The sequence below is a fragment of the Salmo trutta genome, chromosome 18 (genome assembly GCF_901001165.1).
Source record: "Salmo trutta chromosome 18, fSalTru1.1, whole genome shotgun sequence".
Classification (NCBI taxonomy): Eukaryota; Metazoa; Chordata; class Actinopteri; order Salmoniformes; family Salmonidae; genus Salmo; species Salmo trutta.
Window position 1 is genome coordinate 21,519,463 of NC_042974.1, and position 14,532 is coordinate 21,533,994.

Consider the following 14,532-nt stretch of genomic DNA (forward strand, 5'->3'; position numbering starts at 1 on the left):
AAGTTTGGCAGCATGAGTGAAGGAGGCTTTGTTGCGAAATAGGAAGCCGATTCTAGATAACTTTAGATTGGAGATGCTTAATGTGAGTCTGGAAGGAGAGTTTACAGTCTAACCAGACACCTAGGTATTTATAGTTGTCCACATATTCTAAGTCAGAACCGTCCAGAGTAGTGATTCTAGTCGGGCGGGTGGGTACGGGCAGCCATCATTTGAAGAGCATGCATTTTAGTTTTACTAGCAAGAGCAGTTGGAGGCCACGGAAGGAGTGTTGTATGGCGTTGAAGCTCGTTTGGAGGTTTAACAGTGTTCAAAGAAGGGCCAGATGTATACAGAATGGTGTTGTCTGCATAGAGGTGGCTCAAAAAATCACCCGCAGCAAGAGTGACATCATTGATATATACAGAGAAAAGAGTCAGCCCGAGAATTGAACCCTGTCGCACCCCCCATAGACTGCCAGAGGTCCGGACAACAGGCCCTCCGATTTGACACACTGAACTCTGAGAAGTAGTTAGTGAGGCTGTCACTTGAGAAACCAAGGCTGTTGAGGCTGCCGATAAGAATACGGTGATTGACATAGTTGAAAGCCTTGGCCAGGTCGATGAAGACGGCTGCACAGTACTGTCTTTTATCGATGGCGGTTATATCGTTTAGGACCTTGAGTGTGGCTGAAGTGCACCCGTGACCAGCTCGGAAACCAGACTGCATAGCGGAGAAGGTATGGTGGGATTCGAAATGGTCTGATCTGTTTGTTCACTTGGCTTTCGAAGACTTTAGAAAGGCAGGGCAGGATGGATATAGGTCTGTAACAATTTGGGTCTAGAGTGTCTGCCCGTTTTGAAGAGACCAGCGGAGTAAATTCCTAAAACCGCTTCACCAGGCCAAATATATACACTCCTTTCTTGGGACATACCTGAACAGTCTTTATCTATTATTGACATGTTTACGCAGTGGCGAACCTATTGGACCTTGGTCGTCAGTGTGACTGGTTCGTGATGCTGAAAGGACAGCAACAATAAGATGAGCATACTCATGTAGGAGTGCACTTTTTGTAAAACACAAATGGCCAGTGGTGTAGTGGATGCTATATGCAGTTATAAGCCGTATACACACTTATTTTTCAGTGGGCATTGTGTATACTCCCTCAATCCCCACTGATTTATCAATGATGTAGTACAGTAGAGAAATCATGCACAAAGTAGCCTACACAATCACAAAGCATATGAAATATATTCACATGCGTGCAGCACACAGCCTGGTTTCAGCGGAATATCATCTGCTCGCAGTTCTCATCTGGTTTTGGCATGGAGCAGCTCACAGAAGAATGACATCGGTGGCCGGTAAGGTAGGTAGGAAAGACGTTTCAACTTATGATATCTACCAAGTACCAGGTATTGAAAAAGTTTGGTACAAAGTCTGGGTTAGTAGGCTATTTATGATGTGTAATTCAGTCATCATGTGCTGTTTGTATCAGGGACGTAGGCATGGCCCTGCCAGGCCCACCCAGGGGCGAAAATCTATCAACTTTGGAAGGGACAATTACATTACATTTTCTCAAGAGCAATTCCTGAGGGGAACACCAAAAGTAGTGCTGTAACACATAGCCTACATTGTAATAGGGTAAATGTATATTGAGGAACCAAAGAAATGTGTTTGCCGTACTCCTAACTACCGGTACCCAAAACTACACAACTAATCACAACAGCAATACCATTGCCTTTAACAAATCTTAGTTCAGTCACCAGTTTAAGTTGAGAGTGGGGGTATCCATGGCATTTTCCAATTATGTTCCTATTTTACAAGTTAAAAAAAGAGAACCTTTCATAATGTTGCCAAACAAAGACTCAACAAACTTACCTGAGACTCCCTGTCTCTGCCAGTCTGTCCCCAACTCTGCTGTCTGTGTGCCATCTGTTGCCTGCTCTGCCTAATGACATCATTGTGAAACATTTCCATTAGAATTTCATTTCTTTCTTATGAACATTTTATCAACTAGTCTTTGAGATATTAGGCTACTAGGGTTCTTACTTTGCGTTTTGGTGTACTGAAAAATACCCGTCTTTTATTTTTCTGCCATTTTTCTACCTGGCTGGCTGGCTACACACACACAGTGTGTAGGTTATTTACAGTAGGAGATGGGCTTCTATCATCTTTTATCATTCTATTTGGGCTTCGATCTAAAAGGTAGCTAGCAAATGTGAAACGGATTAAAATGACAAGAGTTGACAGCTGTATGAGTTCACCATTTACACAACATATGCTGCAACCATTTGTAATTGTAATAGTTTGTTTCATATTGGCTGGCTTCCAACAATAGCTGAATTTGCAAAGCTAGCGAGCACCAATTCCGTTTCAGTGGTGTTTGCTATAATCTTTGCTACCCGGGTTAAATAAAGGTGAAATAAAATAAATAAAAGTTCCCTTGCGACAATTTAGCTTTTGCAACGAGACCATTAAATATATTTAAGACGATGGTAGAAGAGTGTAGTTCTGTTCAGTTTGGATTTCAGTTTATCGCTAACCTTATCACAGGGACTTTGAAGCACTAACTTACATCATCTGCATGCTGATCTTGGAATAAATTGACGATAGCAAAGATTCCATCTTTGACGAGGCCACAAATGGAATAGGTACTAGCTAGCTTAATAGTTAATATTTGCGCGCTAGCTCTGCATATTCAGCTAGTGTGTGTGCGCGATTGACGGGATTAACCTCACGTCAGTTACGTTCATTGAGTGCCTTTCAGACAGAGGATACGACCCCTCTTACCTTGCCAACTAAGGAACTGGCAGTGGATCAAACCATTGAGGCAAAGGGTGGGGGGGTCGCAATCTTTTGAAACTTAAAAACGCGCTATTAAGTGTCTATAATCAGCACAATTGCTTTCATTGCGTATTATTAATATTATTTAAATTACATAGTTATGTTTCAGTGATATTGGGGGGGACAAATCATATTTTTCCCAGGATGGGGGGGGGTCGTGTGTCCCCCCCCCCCCCCGGGATTTCCGCCCCTGGGCCCACCCAATCAGATTGAGCAAAAACAAAATACATTATTATACCAAAAATACTCCTTAGTGTAATATTGGGATGCAAACTTAGTTGAAATGTATTCAGTTTTATCGCTCTGGATAAGAGCGTCTGCTAAATGACTTAAATGTAAATGTAATGGTACAGGTGCCAAGTCCATAACCATGTGTGAAGTGTATTCTTTCGTTTCAATGTAGAGTTGTTTAAGACTGCCAAGAATCACCCTGTGACCCTGATTCAGCCCATCGCAGTAAAACTCCTTGTTGAAAGTTATTCTTGAAAAGGGAGACGCTAACAAATGACCAAAAACATTATTTTCAATAAACACCTGCCGCCGCCACTGCAAACTAGCCTACAACAAAAGAAAGCTAGCTAGATCACGGGAGAACTACTGCTCGCTATTGCACAGTGACCTGTTGGCCTTTGAGAAGGCAGAAGTTTCCATACGTTTTTTTGTAAAAACAGTCCCACTCATTACAAGTCACATTGTGATTGGTTGATTCCACTGCCACAGTCTACTATCCATAGATTTTGTCAGCCAATTATTTCAGTCACCATGCATTCTTTAAATATCTCAGTATCAGTGAAGGGCTTGGTGTGTTAAGTTAAAACCAGGGCTCAAATTGTGAAGGTATTGTGGCTTTTGTTAAAGAAAATGGCTAAAAGCATAGGCCTACCCCTTGTTAGCTTTCGACAAAAAAAATTAAATAAATGTACCTGATTTATATAAAGAGATCTATAACAATGTTTTAGTCCACAATGCTTTATGCTAGAAACAAGTTTTAAAATGCCGGGGAAAGATGCGACTCAGAGGCTGCGCAACAACCTTTACAGCCGGGGGGCAAAAATGGACTTGGGAAGTAATGTGTGATTCTCTCACTATCAATTGACGTTCAACATTTCAACAGGCTATTAAACAACATACTAACTCTAAATAAGTCAGGAGCAAGCAGGTATCCTAAGAAAGAACGAAAATTAATTATTTAGGCAATATTATTATTTCAAGGCTATAGGATGCCATTTAATAAATTGTGAAGCATTTGTGATACACGAAAGCCTGGCAGAAACACAGCATTTAAACAACAAAAGCACTTCAACAGCATGCCTATACATTTTGCATTTAGGCTGTATAAAATTTCATTTAAATGACTTAGAACTAAACAACAATTAAACAACAAAATTAGGCTATACAGTCATTCTACAATGTCATTGAATTCACTTTTAGAAACACGAGTTTGGCCAGTCATTGGTTTGAGGGTCATGCGGTGAGCTATGCATGCCTAGTTTGTTAATTTAACCTTGCAGATGCTCTTCTATTCCTATTCCCCAATTTAGAGAATTATAGTCTCCCAAATAAAAAAGTTACCAGTGTACAGTGCCGTCAGAACTTGTGAGGCACAGCTAAGTGCTCATAATAGAAAAAATAAACATGTTTTTACTGAACTGATGGCCTGCATCTGATGGTCAGTCTGAGGGGAGGGAGCAGCGGTGAGGCTGCCTGTCACCCGACTCTGAGAAAAGGGGACAGTCTTCCAGCTGATGGCGAAACTCATGTCGCACAGCATTATTTTGTCTCATGCACAAATTCATGTTGTTACTCCTATGACTAAAGAATGTGAAATGTTCCTCGATATTAAAAAAGACACAAGCCACTAATAATAACAACGCAAGCTTATCGGAACACGTTCCTATACTCATTCATTGCAGCTGCGGTGCTGGTTGTAGCGTAGGGAGAACGCACATTTTATGGCTTATAAAGGTGTTGAACAAATTGCCGACAGTGCTGAATAAAAACTTAAACATGAACTTACACATAACAGCAGCTTTTTGTTGTATTCGTCTCGCTCTAGTCATGGTTTAAAAGTTTTGAAATCTCACCGTGTCAATTTCTGTGCGTTCGAGGCTTCTTTTTACAATATATAGCTTGAGGAAACTTTTTCAGACATGATCTGAGATATCTGATTGGCCAGCGGTAGAGCTATAGGTGCACTTGATTTGATCTCTGGGCCTGCCGGGTAGGCAGAGTTCTACCTTCAAACAAATGAAATTGTTAAAAATGGGAACACTTTGCCTTTCCGGGGTGCACCTACCGTCAACAGCGGGAAACGAATAACAAAAATATGAACGCAAGGCTTTATCGTTGGGTTTTTTACAGAAATGTTTGGTGATCGACTAGGAACGCGTTGGAGATAGACCAGTCGATGGCGATCAACCGGTGGGTGACCACAGCCCTAGAGAGACTGAGAGAAAGATATGGATATGTTGATGCCATCTCCCGACACCGACATGCATTTATTTATACTTGTCAGATAGTCTACTACGGCTATACAGATATAGGCGTAAATGAGGCTAATTTGTAAATGTTCAATCAGAATATTTTTTATAAAGATAAACATATTGTTAGATATATTCTGGTAGGCCTTCAACATTCTTCCTCACCTCAAGTTCAACTGTCTGGAGTCCGTTGTAACGCTGTTGCGCACTGCATTCTTAGGCATGCAGTAGCTAAGCCTAATAATAGCCATACCACACCAAACCTTCAAAAGTTTCTTAATTTTATTAGTTTAATATCAAAATTAAGTCAAGTCATTGTTTATAGAGAAAATATGAACAAGTTATATTGCGGCATCAAATTAAGTTTCCATCTCGCCCTCTTTAGTTTTGCCTTTTCATGTGTGCGAGTAGCCCTATAGTAGGCCTACCAGTAATTATTTATATTGCGTCAAACACATTACAGATGTGATTTAATTTGTCCAAAGAAAATGTCTCAAAAGTTTTGAACAGGCTTATATTGCAGCAATTACCAACAAAGGCAAACTACCCAACAAATGACAACAAGGCTAATGTTATTTATTTTAAAACAGGCCTACCTTTAACCTATCTTAAGCTAAATACGGCAACAAAATTAAAAAGAGTTCAAACTTAATTTAGCCAACGAAAATGTCTCAACAAAATGAAACAAAACACTTGCATATTTAAAGAACTGGTTTAACATTCTTAAATAGGCCTACAATACTAATAATATACAATAATAATAAAACAAATGATAAATATGGAAATAAATAAAAGTTAAGGCACACGTGAGTTGAGCAGCCAGACATACAGTGCATTCAGAAAGTATTCAGATCCCTTGGCTTTTCCCACATTTTGTTACATTACAACCTTATTCTAAAATTGATTAAATATTTGTTTTCCCTCATCAATCTACACACAATACCCCATAATGACAAAGCGAAAACAGGTTTAGAATTTTTGCAAATGTATTACATATGAAAAACAGATTCCTTATTTACTTTAAGTATTCAGACCCTTTGCTATGAGACTTCAAATTGAGCTCAAGTGCATCCTGTTTCCATTGATCATCCTTGATGTTTCTACAACTTGATTGGAGTCCACCCGTGGTAAATTAAATTGATTGAGCATGATTTGGAAAGACACACACCTGTCTATTTAAGTTCCCAAAGCTGACAGTGCATGTCAGAGGAAAAACCAAGCCATGAGGTCGAAGGAATTGTCTGTAGAGCTCCGACACAGGATGGTGTTGAGGTACAGATCTGGGGAAGGGTACCAAAACATTTCTGCAGCATTGAAGGTCCCCAAGAACACAGTGGCTTCCATCATTCTTAAATGGAACAAGTTTGGAAGCACCAAGACTCTTCCTAGAGCTGGCCATCTGGCCAAACTGAGCAATCGGGGCAGAAGGGCCTTGGTCAGGGAGGTAACCAAGAACCCTATAGTCACTCTAACAGAGATCCAGAGTTCCTCTGTGGAGATGGTAGAACCTTCCAGAAGGACAACCATCTCTGCAGCACTTCACCAATCAGGCCTTTATGGTAGAGCGGCCAGACGAAAGCCACTCCTCAGTAAAAGGCACATGACAGAACACTTGGAGTTTGCCAAAAGGCACATAAAGGACTCTCAGACCTCGAGAAACAAGATTCTCTGGTCTGACGAAGTCAAGATTGAACTCTTTGGCCTGAATGTCAAGTGTCACGGCTGTAGGAAACCTGGTAACATCCCTACGGTGAAGCATGGTGGTAGCAGCATCATGCTGTGAAGGTGTTTTTCAGTGGCAGGGACTGAGAGACAAGTCAGGATCGAGGGAAAGATGAACAGAGCAAAATACAGAGAGATCCTTGATGAAAACCTGCTCCAGAGTGCTCAGGACCTCAGACTGGGGCAAAGGTTCACCTTCCATCAGGACAATGACCCTAAGCACACAGCCAGGACAATGACGGAGTGGCTTCAGGACAAGTCTCTGAATGCCCTTGAGGGGCCCAGCCAGAGCCCGGACTTGAACCCGATCCAATATCTCTGGAAAGACCTGAAAATAGCTGTGCAGTGAGGCTCCCCATTCAACCTGACAGCTTGAGAGGATCTGCAGAGAAGAATGGGAGAAATCTTGTAGTGTCATACCCAAGAGGACTCGAGGCTATAATCGCTGCCAAAGGTGCTTCAACAAAGTGAATACTTATGTAAATGTGATAATTCAGTTACATTTTTTCTAAATTTGCAAACATTTCTAAAAACCTGCTTTTGCTTTGTAATTTTAGGGTATTGTGTGTAAATTGATGACGAAAAAAACAATTTAATCAATTTCAGAATAAGGCTGTAGCAAAATGTGGAAAAAGTCAAGGGTACTTTCCGAATGCACTCAACTATATGTTTTATTGAGATTCAATTGGCTGACACAGATAACAAGCTCGCACCGTTCTAATCACCTAACACACACACATTAAATGAACAGAGGGCGGGTCCAGTATATAAATGAATTATAATTTCCCATAACCGAGACCCGTGGCAATTATATCAGACCCAATGTAGATTCGAGACAATAGTCCGAATTTAGGACCCGGTCCCAGACTACAAAATTACATGGATTATTTCAGCATTACGTGCATTAAAAAAATCCCTTAAGACAACCAACTACCGAATGTATATAGTTTGATGGGGTTTTTTGTTGAAGTTTCGGCTTGCAGTGCTGCCTTGCTAACATCGGTTCGGCTGTTAACAGTTATGGAATCTGACGATGCTAATGTGACTGTAGCCCTGTGCTTAAATTGTACATCCGAAGGTGCCGGAACAAAAAGTGAGCGCGAGAGGGGGATGACCTGAGGAGCTCTGAGGTATTACATTTACATTTTAGTCATTTAGCAGACGCTCTTATCCAGAGTGACTTACAGTAGTGAATGCATACATTTCATACATTTTTTTTTTCTTTCCCGTACTGGTCCCCCGTGGGAATCAGAACACATGATTTAAAAAATATCACCTTTCTAATAAAGCATTGCATTCATATCATCACATTTGTGTAGTGGCATAGAGCAGCATTGTAGAGGCACTTACAGAAGTTGCATTCTACCTCATTTTACATGACTGGAGACTTTGGCATAATCTTTTTTTAATGCTGCGTTCAGAAAAACTGGGAACTCGGAGCTGTAAAATCTCCTACTTCCGAATTCAGTGCGTTCAAGACAACTGGGAAATTGGGGAAAATCTAGCTCTGACTGGGAAAATTTGTTTTGAACGGTCATCCAGCACGGAATTCCAAGTGGGGGACTCTTTTTAAAAATAAAAAAATATATAAAAAAATTAAAAAAAATATCCTTATTATGGTTAAGGACACCGAGCAGCACATTCTCCCATAAAACAAAAGTCTTCAAGAATATTAACAATTATAAAACTGTGAATATCTTTCCATAATTGTTTTACATGTAGACAATGCCAAAATAAATTCGAAACTGTTTCTGGATGCTCAACACAAAAAGTACAATCAATGTTGATGTCTTTTTTGAGTTTCTTCAGGTAATGATTCGCAGGGTAATACTTATGGATCATTCTGAAAGAGACCACTTTGACCTTGTTAACAAGCAAGTATTTGTGTGGTAATAACCAGACTTTTTCCCCCAACAGATATTAGTGACCAATGTATTCCAGTAACTTGTGACATAAGGAATGGATACAATATCCCTTTGAAACAAAGCACATATAGATCTGTTGTTCTGAGGGAGCAAAGAGAAAAATATTTTCCCTATTGGAGAGTCAACTAGATTAAGCGAGGGTAGGTCAAGAAGGTGAGGTCTGGCTACACCTCTAAATAACATGAGAGTTCCAGATGGAATAGCATCAAAGACTATGGCGAACTCTCTAAGTGTTACAGGGATATTGTAACGAGATAAAAATTCCTCATAATTAAGTAACAATCCTTGTGCATTAAAAAGTTGACTCACCAGCAGGATATGATTATTGAACCATTTCTTAAAAAATAAAGACTTGTTTCTATACAAAATGTCCTTATTGTTCCAAATGAAATACCTATGCGGGGAAAAATTGTTTATATTAACGACCACGCTATGAATACTTGTCTATGAAAAGCAGATAATTTTGCAGGAAACTTATATTTACAAAGTAACATAAAATGGAGGCCACCAAAACGTGAGAAGATATGAGGGATGAAATTCCAAATTGAAGTTGGATTCTTAAAAAAATGTTTAGCCCAATTTATCTTAAAATTATTATTCAAAGTATGAACATCAAAAAAATTGAGACCACCTTATTCATAGGAGTTCATAACGACAGATTTCCTAATATAATGTGTACGATTTTTCCAGATGAAGTTGAAAAGCACCTGGTCAACTGCTTTACCTATTTTGTTGTCAAGATATAGGGACTGGGCTGCATAAGAAAGTCTGGAGATACCTTCAGCTTTAGAAAGCAATACTCGACCTTTCAAGGATAAATCCCTCTGCAACCAATGGTTCAACTTATTATTTTTTTCAATAATAGGTATACAATTTAATGAGCATCTTTCCTGTTGATCCTTAGATATGGTAATAAGTGAAGGACTCTGGCAACTTCTAGAGCTCTGGCTTTCCGACCTGAAGATCACTGACGTCATGATTCGACCTAGTTTTTCTTACGAGTTCCCAGTTGTCTTGAAAGCACAAATTATCCAAATGACAGGCTACGTTGACACTGACAAACTGAGAATATTAAACCAAACAAAACGACCTTGTCTTGAATCCATCAATAGCCTAGGCCTAGGTGTGTGGAGACATTGTATGTTTACAATATGAGGAGGAAATTATAGTCCTAAAAATGCTTTCCAGTTTCACTGACTCACCCAATGATGCGCAGCTCTCTCCCTGGTGATGGCATACGCTCGTGCCAAAAGCCTCTCTCTCTCATTTTACTTTGTAAAACTATTTTTGGAAGACCAGTTGATCAAATGTTAAGGTAGCCTACAGTTGACAGATTAGTCTTCTTTTTTCAGCAGGCGCCATTTTCTTTCCAAACTGTGTTTTCCCGCTATTGCAGACTATTTGCAATATTGCGAAAGGCCGGTTTTGTCTGCTCACTGACAGATTTGCTGCGCGTTCCCGACTGTAGGCTATACTCCACAGTTAGGCTATTTCTTAAGAAAGCTATTTATACTCTGTAGCTACATTTGAGGCTTTCTCGTGGAGGCTATTATTTAATTAATTTCTGAACAGACAGCAGTAACTAACGTTGGCAAATGTATGTCAATTTATCAGGCGTGCTGCAGCTCCTCCAGAACCCTTCGGGCGGCTCTATAAGGAAATAAATGATGAAGTGCAGTGCTGGATAGATGAGTTGCAGGTTTATATCTATCAGAATACAGAGAGCGAGGGAGAGATAAAGTCAATCTGATTCTAGTTCTGAGAGAGATGGGGGGAATCTAACAAATGGGCAACTCGAATTACCTTTAGTTGCGTTTATTCGAATTTTTACATTGTAAAAACTGACAATTATTTTTCATGCCATGAGAAGTATCGGATTCGGCCACGAGTAGCGTACAGACATGAGACACATAGTCAATACTACCTGGTGAATGGAGCTAAGGGAGTGACATATATATATATATATATATATAGGGGAGGTAATCAGGGAAGTGATGGAGTCCAGCTGTACCTAATGATGAAGCGCAGGTGCGCGTAATGATGAATGCCAGGTCCGGTGGTTAGTCAACCGGCGACGTCGAACACCAGAGGGGAGTAGATGTGACAATTGGTGATATTTACAATGTTTGTGCTCCGCTGGTTGCCTTTTTCTAATGGCAACAGGACACAAACATTGCTGCTGTGATTATACACTGTGGTATTTCGCCTAACATATGGGAGTTTATCGATGTTTGATTTGTTTTCAAATTCTTTGTGGCTCTGTAGGAAATGTGTATTCCGTGTTGTCAAACATTTAGCATGAGGTTAGGAAGTGCAGCTTAGTTTCCACCTAATTGTGTGAGCAGTTGGCACATAGCCTGTCTTCTCAGAGACAGCCAGGTCTGCCTATGGTGGCCTCTCTCAATAGCAAGGCTATGCTCACTGTCAGTGCATAGTCAAGGATTTTCTTAATTTTGGGTTTAGTCACAGTTGTCAGGTATTCTGCCACTGTGTACTCTCTGTTTTGGGCCAGATAGCGTTCCAATTTGCTCAGGTTTTTAGTTGATTCTTTCCAGTGTGTCATATTTTTTGCTTCCTTTTTGCTTTCTCATCATTTGGTTGGGTCCAATTGTATTGCGCTCCTGGGGCTCTGTGGGGTCTGGTTGTGTTTGTGAACACAGCCCCAAAACCAGCTCTATCTCTCTCTGATATGCTCGTGGCACTGCGTCGTGGTCAGCTTCTCCGGCTCAGCAGTGTCCAATGGTTTGACAAACACTGTATAGCCTCATAACATGGTAAATACAATAATGTTGATATCATGGATGGTCAGGCCTTATATTTCTCCAGGCCAATCCCTCAGCTTTTAACCAAAACAGAGGCGGGGTGGCCGTTTTGTTATTGTTTCATCTGTAGATTTGCCCTTTAAATATTATCAAGATATCAAAGTGTCACAAACAAAAAGGTTAACAATAGGCCTATAGCAAATGCAGCATATGGCATTCATTTTTCACATGTAAATAGCATTTTTCAGTAGTGCTCAAGACATGCCATCCCATGAGCACAGCATTTATTTTTCAACTGGAATCAATGAGCAAAATCTGTCCTCCATGACATCAAAATCATAAACAACAGAGTATGGCTGGCTAATAAGTCCTTCATTTTGGGGTTATACTCAGGTAAAACAATATGGCTAACCTATACTTCCATATTTCCAAGTCCTATTCTTGAAGATCAAGGGGTATAACATTTATTGGAATGACTGGAATTCTGATAGACATTGGTTTTTAATGTAAAGTTATAATTTAATCGTATTACTATATGTAATAAAAAGCGATGGGTTAGAACAGGTATTCCCCAGGGGTACGAGCAACGCCGTCGGGGGTACGCCAAATAAAAATGTGATTAAAAAAAAAAAATTATATATATATTTTTTTTATATCAAACATTACATTTAAATTTTCCAACATTTGGGTGAAGTTTTTTCTCACCTGAGTAGCCTCGTTTCACTGCCAAAAATAAAATTAAACCATCTAGTGTTCAGCGAAATAACAACACAATGTCAAATACAGGTAGCCTAGTCAAATAATTAACATCCAATCACATAACTGTTACTCTCTCGTGGGAAACCTTCACTCTTGCGCATACGTTTAGAAACGAAACATGACAATTAGAAAAATAAGCCACGGGAGTTTTTTGAGCGAGAATAGAGACGAATTTTGAGTAGTACGACCTATAAAAGCAACAGATACCATTAAGAAGGGGCTAGGACAGGCAAGCCCCATACTATTGTGGAGGACTTAATTCTTCCTGCTGCTGCGGATATGGCTGGGACAATACTGGGGGAAAAGGCACAAAAAAACTATCCGGACAATTAGTGATGCACCGATATGACATTTTTGCCCAATACCATTATCCGATATTTTCCTTCCCAAAAAAAACGATACCGATAACTGATCCTTTTAAGCATTCTAATACAGTTAAATAGTTAAAACACACACACATTGACGCAGCGGTCTAAGCCACTGCATCTCAGTGCAAGTGGTGTCACGACAGTCCCTGGTTCGAATCCAGGCTGTATCACAACCAGCCGTGATTGGGAGTCCCGTAAGGTGGCACACAATTGGCCCAGCGTCGTCCAGGTTTGGCCGGGGTAGGTCATCATTGTAAATAAGAATGTGTTCTTAACTGTCTTGCCTAGTTAAATATAGGTTACACACACACACACACCACACTGACCAAAAATTTATTTTATTGGCATTTACATATGTCCCCATTACCAGTAAAACCTATTTCTTTCACTTACTTGCTGTGCTGTTTCATTGTTCATTTATTCAGTCATTTCATTCTCAACCAGGATTTCTGTGGAACGCTGTTTGGATCTTTGCATGTCAAAAAAAGATACAAGTCAAAACACTAATACGCTTGTTGACGAATCAGGACCTGAATATGGCTGCACGTCACATTAAAATTTAACGCCTTCATAAATTTTTTACGTAGTTATTACACATTGATTACACAATCAGTCATATTTCATATGTCACAACGATTCATCGATACATATGCTTTGATGCTGGTAAACTTGTCTCGCGCACCTACAGTGCTGGTCAAAAAAAGCTAGCTAGCTCATGGACGCAAACAATGTTCTTCCCCAATAACATAGCAAAATGACATCTGTTTCAGTTGTCAGTAGCTAGCTAACTATATAGCTAGGTGTCATCATCTAAAATAACCCTAATTTATATGGCAGTTATTGTTTTATTAATGGTGGTCGGACCCATCTATGTGAAGCTAGCCACAATAAGGATTAGGCACAATAGTGAACTTTGTGGTTAGCCTTTAAAATAAAAGTATGACACTGACAGTGATGCAAATGAATACAAATAGTAGAATTATGCCATAATTGAATAGATCATGCTAAACGAGTTTGGAATGTTGTTATATAAAATCAACAAAAGACAATAATTTGTTAATTTGACAAAATTCTGTTGAAATCACACTGGATGTATTATACTTTAAAATTGCATTGGGAGCATACTTATTTCACTGTACAACCTTACCTATGGATTGTGGATCAATGACATGAGGTATCAGTCTACTCAGTGACACCCAGAGAACATTAGCATCATAGCTCTTATTGCGGGACTCTGAAACAACTGTGAATTGAGCCACGTTTATTGTCAACCTGTGTGTATTAAACACTATTCCCAAGGAAAAGCATTACTGCGTGGATGTTTTGGAGTCTGATAACTCTAAAGAGGACGTTGGGGAAAAAATAGCGTGGGTATTGAGTAGACTGATACCCCATTTCATTGATACCCAATCCATAGTTAGAGCTGTACAGTGCTATATGAATGTCAATACACACAATAGGCTGACTGGGGAGGTGATTTCACACAGTCACAGTCCCGCGATAAGAGCTACAACGCTAATATTTGCGTAAACTCTTCACAGTTGTGTTCTCTGGGTGTCACCGAGTAAACTGATACCCCATTTCATTGCTTCACATTCCAACCTTATTTAACATTATCTAGTCTAAATGTGGCATGGTTCCACCAATTGTAACCTTCTGCGTCACTTTTTTTCTGCATCACTTTTATTTTGAAGGC